At 40.8% G+C, this 14,517-nt stretch overlaps 1 protein-coding gene across 1 annotated transcript in view; it reads left to right on the plus strand.

The window, feature by feature from the left end:
- METTL25 (methyltransferase like 25) overlaps positions 1–9,654 on the plus strand; it is a 135,495-nt gene extending 125,841 nt beyond the window's left edge. The window contains exon 13 of the mRNA XM_061415649.1: positions 8,482–9,654. The gene's annotated coding sequence lies outside the window, so the exon portion shown is untranslated. The remainder of the gene's footprint in view (positions 1–8,481) is intronic.
- The last annotated feature ends 4,863 nt before the right edge of the window (positions 9,655–14,517 follow it).

A 14,517-nucleotide genomic window follows, 5' to 3' on the forward strand; every position in this document is an offset into this window, starting at 1 on the left:
TTGCAACGCCATGAACCGCACACAGCACACCAGGCCTCCCTGTCCATCACCAACTTCCAGAGTCCACCCAAACCCATGTCCATGGAGTTGGTGATGCCATCCAACCATCTTGTCCTCTGTCGTCCCCTTCTCCTCCTGCCCTCAATCCTTCCCAGCATCAGGGTCTTTTCAAATGAGTCAGCTCTTTGCATCAGGTGGCCAAGAGTTTCAGCTTCATGGAGTTTCAGCTTCAACATCAGTCCTTCCAATGAACACCCAGGACTGTTCTCCTTTAGGATTGACTGGTTGGATCTCCTTGCAGTCCAAGGGACTCTCAAAAGTCTTCTCCAACACCACAGCTCAAAAGCATCAATTCTTCAGTGCTCAGCTTTCCTTATAGCCCAACTCTCACATCTGTACATGACCACTGGAAAAACCATAGCCTTGACTAGACGGACCTTTGTTAACAAAGTAATATTTCTGCTTTTTAATATGATGTCTAGGTTGGTCATAACTTTCCTTCCAAGGAGTAAGTGTCTTTTAATTTCATGGCTGCAGTCACCATCTGCAGTGATTTTGGAGCCCAGAAAAATGAACGTTAAGTCATAGTCATTCAGCCTCCAACGTTTCTCATCACTGCTCCTCTTCTCCAGTCCCACTGCTACTGTTCTAAGCTCAGAGCCTCATAACTGCCCTTTTGGTTTCCTTGGCATCAATCTTCTACCCTTGCTTATAACTCTTCTGTGGCTTTCCCATTTTCTTACAGGAAAACCCAAACTCTTAAGCTATGGCATCCAGTTCTTTCATGACGCTTCCCTGCCTGCTTCATTCACACAGTCCTTCTCTGCACTCCCTCTAACCCCAGTTGCAAATGATTCAGATTTTCTGCAACTCCCACAGCATATCAAGTGTTGCCTCCATCTGGACTTTGCTCCCCTGGATCCTTCTTCCAGAAAGGCTAACATCCCTTTCTCTTCCTGTCAACACTTTCCTGTGTTGTTCTTCAGTATTTATGAGCCTGCCCCCACATTTAAATCCCTAGCCTTTTATTACGCCCCAACTCTCCTCTGCACAGATGACTGTGACAGCATCAATATCATAGCACTTAATTTTAAAATGTTTGTATTCCTCTGTTCGACCTAGAAGGGCAGGAAATCTATCATTTTTACTGTTTGTCCTGTGCCTAGCAGTGAAAGCATCCAGAACATGCTGTAGAGGAAAGGAAGGAAATGAATACCCTGATCCTCTGGGGGTGGTGGTGGGGTGGTGGGGACCAGCTTACTCTCTCTAAAAAAAGAATAATACCCAATAAGTGAGGTCATGAAATTTTATGGTCATAATTTAAAATGTCCTCCAAAAAGGAAAAAAAAAAAAATCTCTCCTGCAGAGGGCAAAAAAGGGCACCATCCTTTTCCTCAGAAAGTATAGTATCTCTTTGGCAGCTGGAAGTGGAAACCCCTCAAAGATGAGCAGCCTGTTTCTCATAATGATAACTGAGCAAGATGAAACAATTTCCTGAACTACATGGAAACCCACAAAAACACAGATTTTTTTCATCTGCACCCCTGTCTTATTGAGATGCATGGATGGGATTTGATCCATTGAGATCCTGGTAAGCAAGGTGAAAATAGAGCCCATCACAAAGGACTGGAAAGGCTCTGTCCCCACTGCTAAAACTGCCGGAGCGTCCAGTAGTCCCTAACTAGCTGAGCAGCCCCTGCTGCTGGCCGGCTTGAAGAAATGCTCAAGAACAGTTCAATAATTTCTGCTTAGGATGTAATAAATGGCTCATTTAACCCAGGTGGGAGAAGACTGCCGCCCCTCTAGCCTGGATCCCTGGGCTGAAGTGCCGAAGGAGAGACTAGGACTGTGAGTCTGTCCCCGGATGTCCCTCCCGTGTGCACTGTGGTGTCTAAGCACCCGCTCGTGTGTCACGCCCTCATGCAGGAGGGAAGGAACTGGCTGAAGCCCAGGAGGCATGCTGAGAGAGCTCTTGGGTGGAGGACAGAGATGAAAAAGGCACAGGGAATGGGGAGGGGCCCTTCCAAAAGGGCTCCATCAGCCACGGGCTTTGCACCGAATAGCTTCTGGGGGAGGGAAGGACGTGAGAGAAGGAATATTCACCTGCCAGAATAAAATGGGGAATGCAAGCTGAATGCATTCTCCTCAAGAGTGGGAAGCCACCTGATTTCTGCATTGTGAGGAAGATCGTTTTCCTGGGCACGAGCTGGGGGAGTTGGAAGGCAGGCAATGCCTGTTTCCTCCCTTAGCCATCCTGCTGCCACAGGCCTGCAGGCAGATTAAGTCTCAGACTTGCACAAGTTTCCTCGATGTGAGTCTCTTCCCTGTCTGGTTAACACTTTCTCACTCTCGAGGTGTCCTCCTGTGTGTCAGTTACTGTGAGCTAACATTCTGCCCACACTTCCAAAGAACTGATGCTTTTGAACTGTGGTGTTGGAGAAGACTCTTGAGCATCCCTTGGACTGCAAGGAGTTCAACCACTCCTTTCTAAAGGAGATCAGTCCTGGATGTTCATTGGAAGGACTGATGCTAAAGCTGAAACTCCAGTACTTTGGCCACCTCATGGAAAGAATTGACTCATTGGAAAAGACTCTGATGCTGGGAGGGATTGGGGGCAGGAGGAGAAGGGGATGACAGAGGATGAGATGGCTGGATGGCATCACCGACTCGATGGACGTGAGTTTGAGTGAACTCCGGGAGTTGGTGATGGACAGGGAGGCCTGGCGTGCTGAGATTCATGGGGTCGCAGAGAGTCGGACACGACTGAGTGACTGAACTGAACTGGACTGAACATTCTGCCACACTTCCACCACCACCCCAGCAAGGGGCCAGAGCACCATCTAGGTCACTGCCATGTGGTCGTGAGAGCACAGGAGCAGTATTGGCATGCCTCCTTCCTTATCTGCCCTCAATTCTGGGGCGAACTGACTCAAAGGCAAGAGCCACAAGAAAACCATCAACTCTCCAGATTCTGACATACAGCATTGTCCAGTCTCACATGTTTAAAGTCTCAGTTTAATTATCAATATATAATATGTTATACATCATCGTTATGTATGGTATAAGATGAAATAACCCAAAGCTGGCAATACTGCAACATTCTAAATGGAAGCATTAAAGACATTCTGAATGGACCACACAGGCTGGAGGACAGCCTAAGCAATAAGTTTGTGAATGGGAATACAGAGGGCAGAGGTAAACCATTTCTGTGCCAAGGACCCCTTGGGCCATTTCTCAAGCAATTTTTAAAAATATATAGTGAAATACAATACTTTGGCCATTTGGTGCAAAGAGCCAACTCACTGTAAAAGACCCTGATGCTGGGAAAGCTTGAAGGCAGAAGGAGAAGGGGACATCAGAGGATGGGCTAGTTAAATAGCATCACCAACTCAATGGACATGAATTTGAGAAAACTCTGGGAGATAGTGGAGGACAGAGGCACCTGACATGCTGCAGTTCATGGGGTTGCAAAGAGTTGGACATGACTTAGCAACTGAACAACAACAAAATACATAATTTGACAAGGGAAACTAATCATATCGAGATAGTTAACAACAAAGTTTTTTAAAATTATATTTCAGTAATATGTATTTTTCTATTACTTATTAAATAATAAGATTAAGTAGCAGGTCTGAAAGCCACTGTGATTTTGAAGTAATAGCCAGTGTAAGAAATACCTGAAGACATCAGCCACAACTGCAATGCTGCTGCTGCTGCTAAGTCACTTCAGTTGTGTCTAACTCTGTGCAATCCCAGAGACGGCAGCCCACCAGGCTCCGCCATCCCTGGGATTCTCCAGGCAAGAACACGGGAGTGGGTTACAACTGCAATAGGGCATGAAAATATCTGCACCTTCCCTTGGCAGCAGTTTCAGATACTGCCAGTCCTACTGAAGTTTGCTGTCCACATTTATAATTGAAGGAAACACTGAATTTCAGTCAGAGGTTAGTGAAAATAGAAGTAAGTTTTGTTCAAGATCCAAGATTACGGATGACCTAAATTCTACCTGTGGATCCCCTGCATTGGCTAAACCTTCAATCTGTGAAACACAGGAAAACAGAGCACCTAAAATAACAACTATGAATAGCAACTCTTCCATATTTGGAGGAAAGATATCTTCCCAAATCAGCACAAACTTCTACTACACTGTGTGATAAACAGCGATTTCAGGAGTACTTAGCTTTATGAAGGATATAACTATTCCTTTATTTATTTAAAATGTTAAATTTTACAAGGCTTACTATAAAATTATGGTAATCAAGAGTGTGATAATTTGTCTAAAAGCAGTTATATAGGTGAATGGAACCAAGTAATGAACTCATAAATACATCTACACATATATAGTCAGTGGATTTCTGACAAAGGTGTCAAAGCTTTTCAAGGGGTTAAAAAAAGTACTCTTTTCAACAAGAAGTGCTAATCAACGATTAGGTATCAAAATGAAAAAAGAAAATCTCAACCCTTACCACATGTCACATACAAAACTTTATTTGAAATGAATTTTAGAGCTAAATGTAAGAGGAAACTGGAAGGCTTCTAGAATAAAATGTGGGAGGAAATATTTGTTACCTTTGGTTAAGGAAAGGTTTCTTAGAAAAACAAAAACCGTAAGCCATAAGTGAAAAATTTGACAATTGGTCTTCATGAAATGTAAAATGTCTGCTCTTCAGAAGAAAATGAAAAGCAGGACCCAGATTGGTAAGACATATTTGCAAAGCACATTGCTAATGAGGAGTTTGTAGACAGATTACATAAATAGTGAAATAAAAACTCAGCAAAAAGAGAGGCAAAAGATTTGCACAATATTTCACCAGAAAATACATACAAATAGCAATGAACACATGTAAAACTATTCAATATCATTAATCATCAGGAAAAATGGACTAAAAGGAGATAACCACTACATGCCCATTCGAATGGCTAAAATTAAATGGATTAATACTACTAACTTGGGGAAAACCAACGGAACTCTAAAGATTGCTGGTGGCAATGCAAATGACACAATTATTTTGGAGAACAATTGGCAGATTTTTACAAAATTGAACATACTTACCATCAGATCAGATCAGTCGCTCAGTCGTGTCCGACACTGCGACCCCATGAATCGCAGCACGCCAGGCCTCCCTGTCCATCACCAACTCCCGGAGTTCACTCAGACTCACGTCCATGGAGTCGGTGATGCCATCCAGCCATCTCATCCTCTGTTGTCCCCTTCTCCTCCTGCCCCCAATCCCTCCCAGCATCAGAGTCTTTTCCAATGAGTCAGCTCTTCACATGAGGTGGACAAAGTACTGGAGTTTCAGCTTTAGCATCATTCCTTCCAAAGAAATCCCAGGGCTGATCTCCTTCAGAATGGACTGGTTGGATCTCCTTGCAGTCCAAGGGACTCTCAAGAGTCTTCTCCAACACCACAGTTCAAAAGCATCAATTCTTCGGCACTCAGCTTTCTTCACAGTCCAACTCTCACATCCATACATGACCCCAGGAAAAACCATAGCCTTGACTAGACAGACCTTTGTTGGCAAAGTAATGTCTCTGCTTTTCAATATGCTATCTAGGTTGGTCATAACTTTTCTTCCAAGGAGTAAGCATCTTTTAATTTCATGGCTGCGGTCACCATCTGTAGTGGTTTTGGAGCCCAGAAAAATAGTCTGACACTGTTTCCACTGTTTCCCCATCTATTTCCCATGAAGTGGTGGGACCAGATGCCATGATCTTCGTTTTCTGAATGTTGAGCTTTAAGCCAACTTTTTCACTCTCCTCCTTCACTTTTATCAAGAGGCTTTTGAGTTCCTCTTCACTTTCTGCCATAAGGGTGGTGCCATCTGCATATCTGAGGTTACTGATATTTCTCCCGGCAATCTTGATTCCAGCTTGTGTTTCTTCCAGTCCAGCGTTTCCCATGATGTACTCTGCATATAAGTTAAATAAGCAGGGAGACAATATACAGCCTTGACGAACTCCGTTTCCTATTTGGAACCAGTCTGTTGTTCCATGTCCAGTTCTAACTGTTGCTTCCTAACCTGCATACAAATTTCTCAAGAGACAGATCAGGTGGTCTGGTATTCCCATCTCTTTCAGAATTTTTCACAGTTCATTGTGATCCACACAGTCAAAGGCTTTGGCATAGTCAATAAAGCAGAAATAGATGTTTTTCTGGAACTCTCTTGCTTTTTCTGTGATCCAGCGGATGTTGGCAATTTGATCTCTGGTTCCTCTGCCTTTTCTAAAACCAGCTTGGAACATCAGGAAGTTCACGGTTCACATATCGCTGAAGCCTGGCTTGGAGAATTTTGAGCATTACTTTACTAGCGTGTGAGATGAGTGCAATTGTGCGGTAGTTTGAGCATTCTTTGGAATTGCCTTTCTTTGGGATTGGAATGAAAACTGACCTTTTCCAGTCCTGTGGCCACTGCTGAGTTTTCCAAATTTGCTGGCATATTGAGTGCAGCACTTTCACAGCATCATCTTTCAGGATTTGGAATACCTCAACTGGAATTCCATCACCTCCACTAGCTTTGTTCATAATGATGCTTTCTAAGGCCCACTTGACTTCACATTCCAGGATGTCTGGCTCTTGGTCAGTGATCACACCATTGTGATTATCTGCGTCATGAAGATCTTTTTTGTACAGTTCTTTTGTGTATTCTTGCCACCTCTTCTTAATATCTTCTGCTTCTGTTAGGTCCATACCATTTCGGTACTTTATCGAGCCCATCTTTGCATGAAATGTTCCTTTGGTATCTCTGATTTTTTTTAAGAGATCCCTAGTCTTTCCCATTCTGTTGTTTTCTTCTATTTCTTTGCATTGATCACTGAAGAGGCTTTCTTATCTCTTCTTGCTTTTCTTTGGAACTCTGCATTCAGATGTTTGTATCTTTCCTTTTCTCCTTTGCTTTTTGCTTCTCTTCTTTTCACAGCTATTTGTAAGGCCTCCCCAGACAGCCATTTTGCTTTTTTGCATTTCTTTTCTATGGGAATGGTCTTGATCCCTGTCTCCTGTACAATGTCACGAACCTCATTCCATAGTTCATCAGGTACTCTTATCTATCAGATCTAGGCCCTTAAATCTATTTCTCACTTCCACTGTATAATCATAAGGGATTTGATTTAGGTCATACCTGAATGGTCTAGTGGTTTTCCCTACCATACTTAGTAACAATTCCATAGATGTTTACCTAAGAGAAATGAAAACAGAGGTCCATACAGCAAATGTTAATTGTAGTTTTATTCCTAGTAGCCAAAAGCCCGTCAGCAGAATAGATAAAAACACTGTGGTTTTACAGTATACAATAGAATACTTCTCAGCAACAGCTAGCAATGAGCTACTGATAACAGCAACAATATATGTGAATTTCAAAAGCATTGCTGTAAGTGGACGAGCAGAATAAGCTGGACACATGCCGTACATGCTGTATCTATGACATTGGCACAACATTCTAGAAAAGTCAAAGCTGTAGAAACAAAGCAGATTGGATTGGTTGCCACTGGGCTGTGGGTGATGGGAGGAATTGCCTACGGGGGTCATAAGGGAACTTCCTAGAGTGATGCAAATGTTACACATGTTAGTTTGGCTGTGAACACACAATTGCATGTGTGTCAGATTTTCAAACTGCCCTTAAAAAAGGCGAATGTTATTGTATATGTGATTTGTATCTCAAAACCTGACTTATAAAAAATTCTAAAGTTTTATCAAAGAGAACTTGTAAATATTTTGTTACTAGAGCTAAAGTGTCATGTTAGAGAATTCAAAATCAGGATTTTCCACCTAAAATGAAAATAGGCATTTGTCTGTACTCTAAATACAGAGAAGAACAGATGTATTGGCTCAGTATCTTATTGGGTTTGTATGCTATTTGGAAATTGGATTGTTTTGACAGATTACTTGCTAGCCAGGAAAGGCATTAAGGGATTATTTGTTACTGTGTTTTCAGATTTTTCCCTAATGATAAAATCATTTGAAATATAAGAGGGCAGCCAAAGTAATTTTACTCAGGGAGATATTATTTCATACATAGACATGTCAGAAACAGCATAAGCAAGAAAAGATTACTCCAATTTTTAACATTTTTTAGCTTATTTCAACAGCAACAAACAATTTCAATCCTAAGTAGCACATAATTCAGATTTCCTTTTAAGAGTTTCTCAATTTAAAGACTTGAAATCATTTGTTAATGTGGATGTTGTAAACTTCACATTGCAATTTGAATCTTTACTTCTCGATGCCTACTTTAATGCTATCTATTTGAGGATACCATCTGATTATATCATTGTTTTTACTTGTGTACAGGCTCTAATGTCTTTCTAATGTGCTGCAGAATGGTTTGCCTTAATAGAATTCTATGTATTTCAAGAATTTCTTTGCAAATAGAGCAAAGAAAAGCTTTAAAATCTTCATAAAAGCAATATTCTTTATTTGTTAATAGAACATTAATGTTACCTACCTTATCGAAAAGAGTTCTTTTTTTTTCCATTCCACAGTTCATAGAAGGAAAGAACCACCACTTATTTTAAATGAGTTTCTGTGTTACTATCAAATGAATTAATTTTTACCTTTGTGCCTTTGTATTGTCATAACATTGGTTGTTTTAATGAACTGGTGGTAAATAATTTAGTTTATTTTTACATTCTTTTTGTTTTTTTGCCAGAAAAGCCAACTAAATTGCTAAATCAGTGCATATTTTTATGTTTCTCCATGGATATACTTGATCTTCAAGTAATTATTTGCTGATTTGCTGTATTTACATGAAGTTTATTCTTTTGTATCTCTAGATCTGCTGCCATCTAACACACTAGCTGCTAGCTATATGGGAGTATTTAAATTAGTTAAAATGAAATAAAAAAAATTCAGTCACTCACACCAGACAGATTTCAAGTGCTCAATGGCCATATGTGGTCTGTGGCTACCCTCTAAGACACAGAGCTTTGCCGTTATCACACGACTCCTATGGAGCAGTGCAGATCTAGATCAGCATCAGAAAACTGTCTTTGTCTTTTTGTAGTAAATCCTGTAGCATTTATGACCAACAGGTAAAACTGAGGTTACTGTATAGACACTACTTAGGCATGTGAAAAGCAGCTCTATTTAAAAATGGAAAAAACATTCCTGCAGGCAGGGACCGCAGGCAGCAGACTGGAGTTGAGCCGTAGTTTGCCCACTGCCAGTCCGGTCATCCAGTCCTTTATTCAGTAAGAACATCTTTTTTGAACAGATCTATGTTTTAAGCACTGGACTAAATATTAAGTATAGTATAGTGAACAAGAAACATAGTCTCAGCTCTCATGTAGTCCAGAACTTAACAAGAAAAGCACCCTAACAAAAATTACACAATTAATTATTTTAATTTAACAACTGAAATGAAGCTAAACAAATAACGGGGGACCCTAAAATGGATAAAACATCGAGTTGATTCTAAAAATTATCTGTAACTAATATTTTTTAAAAAGACAACAACTATTTAGGCTTTCCAGCTGACCCATTTGAAAAAGGCATTGTAAAAGTTAATAAAGCGACATAATATTTCTAAATGGGCAGATGTTCAAATATATTCTTACATACCATCTGTTTTATGTATGTGAAATAGTACGTCCAATGACAGAAATTATATCTGTATAAATATAATTACATTTGTTATAAATGTAGCATTTATTGATGTTTGGTCTTTTGTCTTCCTTGTCTAGCATCTTTTATAACAATTAAAGTGTATAAATTAAATATTTCCTTGTAACTGAGAAAAACTTGCCACAGATAAACTCCTAAAATAGCCCAAGATTTCTATTAATTCTTTTTATCAAAATTCAAATCGAGGCCATTATTAAATGAAATAATGTGATACATATAAACCTAGGATACTTTGACAGGTATTTTTTTAGAACATATGTCTTCTTTTCATTTATGAGAGCTCAGTATACGTAATCTACACAACAACAACAAAAAATTAAAATATATACTATACTGTCTTCCTATGTATTAGCAGTGTCTCTCAAGATTATATTTGATTTTCTGAGCTCTTTACTGCACTTTGAAGTTCTTTTAAATGTGGGCTTTTTTATGGTGGTGTCAAGAACTTGCTGTGAATCTAAATATTTAATCACTGAGCATGTGTGAGAGGGAATTGAGTGAGCAGGTGCCATTCTAAATTGAATACACACCTTGAATGACAAATAGGCCAAACTGAAATTGTTTTGAGATTAAATCATGTGCTATATATCTCCTTTGTCTCAATAAATAAACCCCAAACTGTTAAATGCAGCTGATTATACACCAAGATGAGAATGAAATAAAGGGGATAAAATATTTCCTAAGGTCATGACATGGAGTTTTAATTCTTCAGTTTCACTAAAATTAACAGGCCCAGGAACAAATCCTGCTGACTCAGGTTTCAGTTCAGTGCAGTTCAGTTGCTCAGTCGTGTCTGACTTTGCGACCCCATGGACTGCAGCACGCCAAGCTTCCCTGTCCATCACCAACCCCTGGAGCTTACTCAAACCCATGTCCATCGAGTTGGTGATGCCATCCAACCATCTCACCCTCTGTTGTCCCCTTCTCCTCCCACCTTCAATCTTTCCCAGCATCAGGGTCTTTTCCAATGAGTTGGTTCTTTGCATCAGGTGGCCAAAATGTTGGAGTTTCAGCTTCAGCATCAGTCCTTCCAATGAATATTCAAGACTGATTTCCTTTAGGATGGATCCAGGGGACTCTCAAGAGTCTTCTCCAACACCACAGTTCAAAAGCATCAATTCTTCGGTGCTCAGCTTTCTTTATTGTCCAACTCTCACATCCATACATGACTACTGGAAAAAAACATAGCTTTGACTAGATGAATCATTGTTGGCAAAGTAATGTCTCTGCTTTTTAATATGCTCTCTAGGTTGGTCATAAATTTTCTCCAGGGAGCAAGTGTCTTTTAATTTCATGGCTTCAGTCACCATCTGCAGTGATTTTGGAGCCCAAAAAGTAAAGTCTGTCACTGTTTCCATTGTTCCCCCATCTATTTGCCATGAAGTGATGGGACTAGATGCCAGGATCTTAGTTTTCTGAATGTTGAGTTTAAGCCAACTTTTTCACTCTCCTCTTTCACTTTCATCAAGAGGCTCTTTAGTTCTTCTTCACTTTCTGCCATAAGGGTGGTGTCATCTACGTATCTGAGGTTATTGATATTTCTCCCAGCAATCTTGATTCCAGCTTGTACTTCCTCCAGCCCGGCATTTCGCATGATGTACTCTGCATAGAAGTTAAATAAGCAGGGTCACAATATACAGCCTTGACATACTCCTTTCGCTGTTTGGAACCAGTCTGTTCCATGTCCAGTTCTAACTGTTGCTTCCTGACCTGCGTACAGATTTCTCAGGAGGCAGGTCAGATGGTCTGGTATTCCCATCTCTTACAGAATTTTCCACAGTTTGTTGTGATCCACACAAAGGCTTTGGCGTAGTCAATAAAGCAGAAGTAGATGTTTTTCTGGAACTCTCGTGTTTTTTTGATGATCCAGTGGATGTTGGCAATTTGATCTCTGGTTCCTCTGCCTTTTCTAAATCCAGCTTGAACATCTGGAATTTCACGGTTCATGTACTGTTGAAGCCTGGCGTGGAGAACTTTAAGCGTTACCTTAATAGCATGTGAGATGAGCGCAATTGTGTGGTAGTTTGAGCATTCTTTGGCATTACCTTTCTTGGGGATTGGAATGAAAATTGACCTTAAAGTGAAGTTGCTCAGTCATGTCCGACTCTTTGCGACCCATGGACTGTAGCCTATCAGGCTCCTCTGTCCATGGGATTTTCCAGGAAAGAGTGCTGGAGTGGATTGCCATTTCCTTCTCCAGGGGATCTTCCCGACCCAGGAATCAAACCCAGGTCTCCCACATTGCAGGCAGATGCTTTACCATCTGAGCCACCAGGGAAGCCTATTTTCCAAATTTGCTGGCATATTGAGTGCAACACTTTAAAGCATCATCTTTTAGGATTTTAAATAGCTCAACTGCAATTCCATCACTTCTACTCTCTTTATTCATAGTGATGCTTCCTAAGGCCCACTTGACTTTGCATTCCAGGATGTCTGGCTCTAGGTGAGTGAATATACCACCATGGTTATGTGGGTCATGATGATCTTTTTTGTATTGTTCTTCAGTGTATTCTTGCCACCTCTTCTTAATATCTTCTGCTTCTGTTAGGTCCATACCATTTCTGTCTTTTATTGTGCCCATCTTTGCATGTTCCCTTAATATCTCTAATTTTCTTGAAGATATCTCTAGTCTTTCCCATTGTATTGTATTCCTCTATTTCTTTGTACTGATCACTGAGTAAGGCTTTCTTAGCTCTCCTTGCTATTCTTTGGAACTCTGCATTCAAATGGGTATATCTTTCCTTTTCTCCTTTGCCTTTCACATCTTTTCTTTTCTCAGCTATTTTTTAGGCCTCCTCAGACAACCATTTTGCCTTTTTGCATTTCCTTTGGGGATGGTCTTGATCACTGCCTCCTTTATAATGTCACGACTCAGGTTTAAGCTGTTCTTTTATGGTGACAAATGACGTGCTCCAAGGAACTAAAATCTGACATTCCCATCACTTAGAACAATGCAAGTTTGAATGATGCCAAGAATAGTAGGGTTTAAAAACAAAATTTAAAAACTGTGACTGAATCTATCAAGAGAAGATTCCTTGTATGAAGATTCCATATCTGACTCACTAGCCTCAGCACTGTTCCTCCCAACCTTTGTACAATTTCACCCGGAGATGCTCTGTTATTGTGTAATGGACTTTATTTAACAATTAAGGACTCTGGCTCCCTCAGTGTCAATGTCCTCAACTCATCTTCACTGAGAGAGAAAAAAAGTCATGCCTATTTAACACAGAGGCTTGAAGGCCTAGCACAGTAACCCCGTCTTAATGTCATCAGGGATGGAGCATATTGACAACTGGCGTATATTTTCCTCATGGACCATGGAACCTCTCAGCACGCAATGGTACATCTGTAGACAGATCACCGTGTGCTTCCCTCTGAGGTTCCTTCGGTCTCCAGGAAGGAGCTTCGCTCTGGTTCACCCACACCACAGCGTCACCGCTGGACCCAGTGCCCTTCTGTGGGTTTCCGTTTGCTAGAACCTTTGACACAGGAATTGCTGCTTGTGCAGAGTTGGACGGGGGTCACAGTCGGCTGCTGGAGTCAGAGGAGTAGATCTCAGATCTGCAGCCATCTCGGATCTGACTCACCCTTCATTTCTGTATACAATCTGTCAAGTGGGATCCCTGTGTCTTAATCCTCATTCCTGAGGTCTCAACCACATCAAAACGTGTCTTGGCACAATCCAGTTTCTCTACTTGCATTTCAGATGTTCCACTGTTATCATCTGAAGCACTTCATGTTTCCCTTTGACTCCTCTAGCCCCAGAGGAAGCTCAAAGATGTGCTGGGTTCTCTTTTCCGCAGTAGAGGCTCTCTGCCTCAACCAAAACTAGTCCTCAAACCTTAAAGAAAATGATGGCCGATAACAGCCTGCTTACTTCCGAAAGTGATTTTCCTTTTTCTGGAATTTTTGTTTATGCCATTTCCTTACTTTTTAATATATTTTAAATATGTGCCTTTTCTGTAGTTTATTTGCCTTTTTTTTTCCTTTGGTGGTTGCAATAAAAGTGTTGGCTTGCCATGACCTACTACATCCTGCCCCAAAGCAGACCTATTCAAGTTATTTTAACATACTGATATATGTCTGCTCCACCTCATTAATGCCTCTGTTCAGTGCAGCAAAGGGGAAACCTGTGACAATGTCGCTTTTTTGGTGAAGGGATAGAAATGAATATAACAGTGTGTTTTACAGGGTCTGGAAATAAACTGTAACCCTTTTCATTGGTATATATTTAAAGATACAACCAAGAGACATAAAACTTAAAAAAAAAATCAAAAATACTAAAAGAGCCAAAGTTGAAAATTATCTGGTTACCATGACCTATCTTTTTAACATAGGAATTCCTAATGTTTATGTAAATGTAATTAATATTTTTATTAATAGAATGTTTAAGAACTCTCTTGTCACTTTCATTTCTTTCCTTTCACACATTGAGTGGCAGACTGTCAATTGAGGGAGAGATGGAAGGACGTTACCTGTGTTTACACATCCCCTCCTTGCCCTGGCTTACACATACACCAGCCACACGACCATACACACAGATGGCACTACCGCCATGTAAATTGTATTGGCTTATCCTTTTCTATTGTTTGCTTTGAGGGCATGGATTAACGCTGTTACCAATTGTTTTCTGTGTGCGTGCTTTTGCAAATAAGCTTTTTATTTTGGACTAGTTTTAGGTCTCGGAGAAGACAATGGCAACCCACTCCAGTACTCTTGCCTGGAAAATCCCATGGATGGAGGAGTCTGGTGGGCTGCGGTCCATGGGGTCGCTAAGAGTCGGAGACAACTGAGCGACTTCACTTTCACTTTTCACTTTCCTGCATTAGAGAAGGAAATGGCAGCCCACTCCATTGTTCTTGCCTGGAGAATCCCAGGGGCGGGGAAGCCTGCTG

This window comes from Bos javanicus, chromosome 5 (genome assembly GCF_032452875.1).
Source record: "Bos javanicus breed banteng chromosome 5, ARS-OSU_banteng_1.0, whole genome shotgun sequence".
In the NCBI taxonomy this organism is placed as follows: Eukaryota; Metazoa; Chordata; class Mammalia; order Artiodactyla; family Bovidae; genus Bos; species Bos javanicus.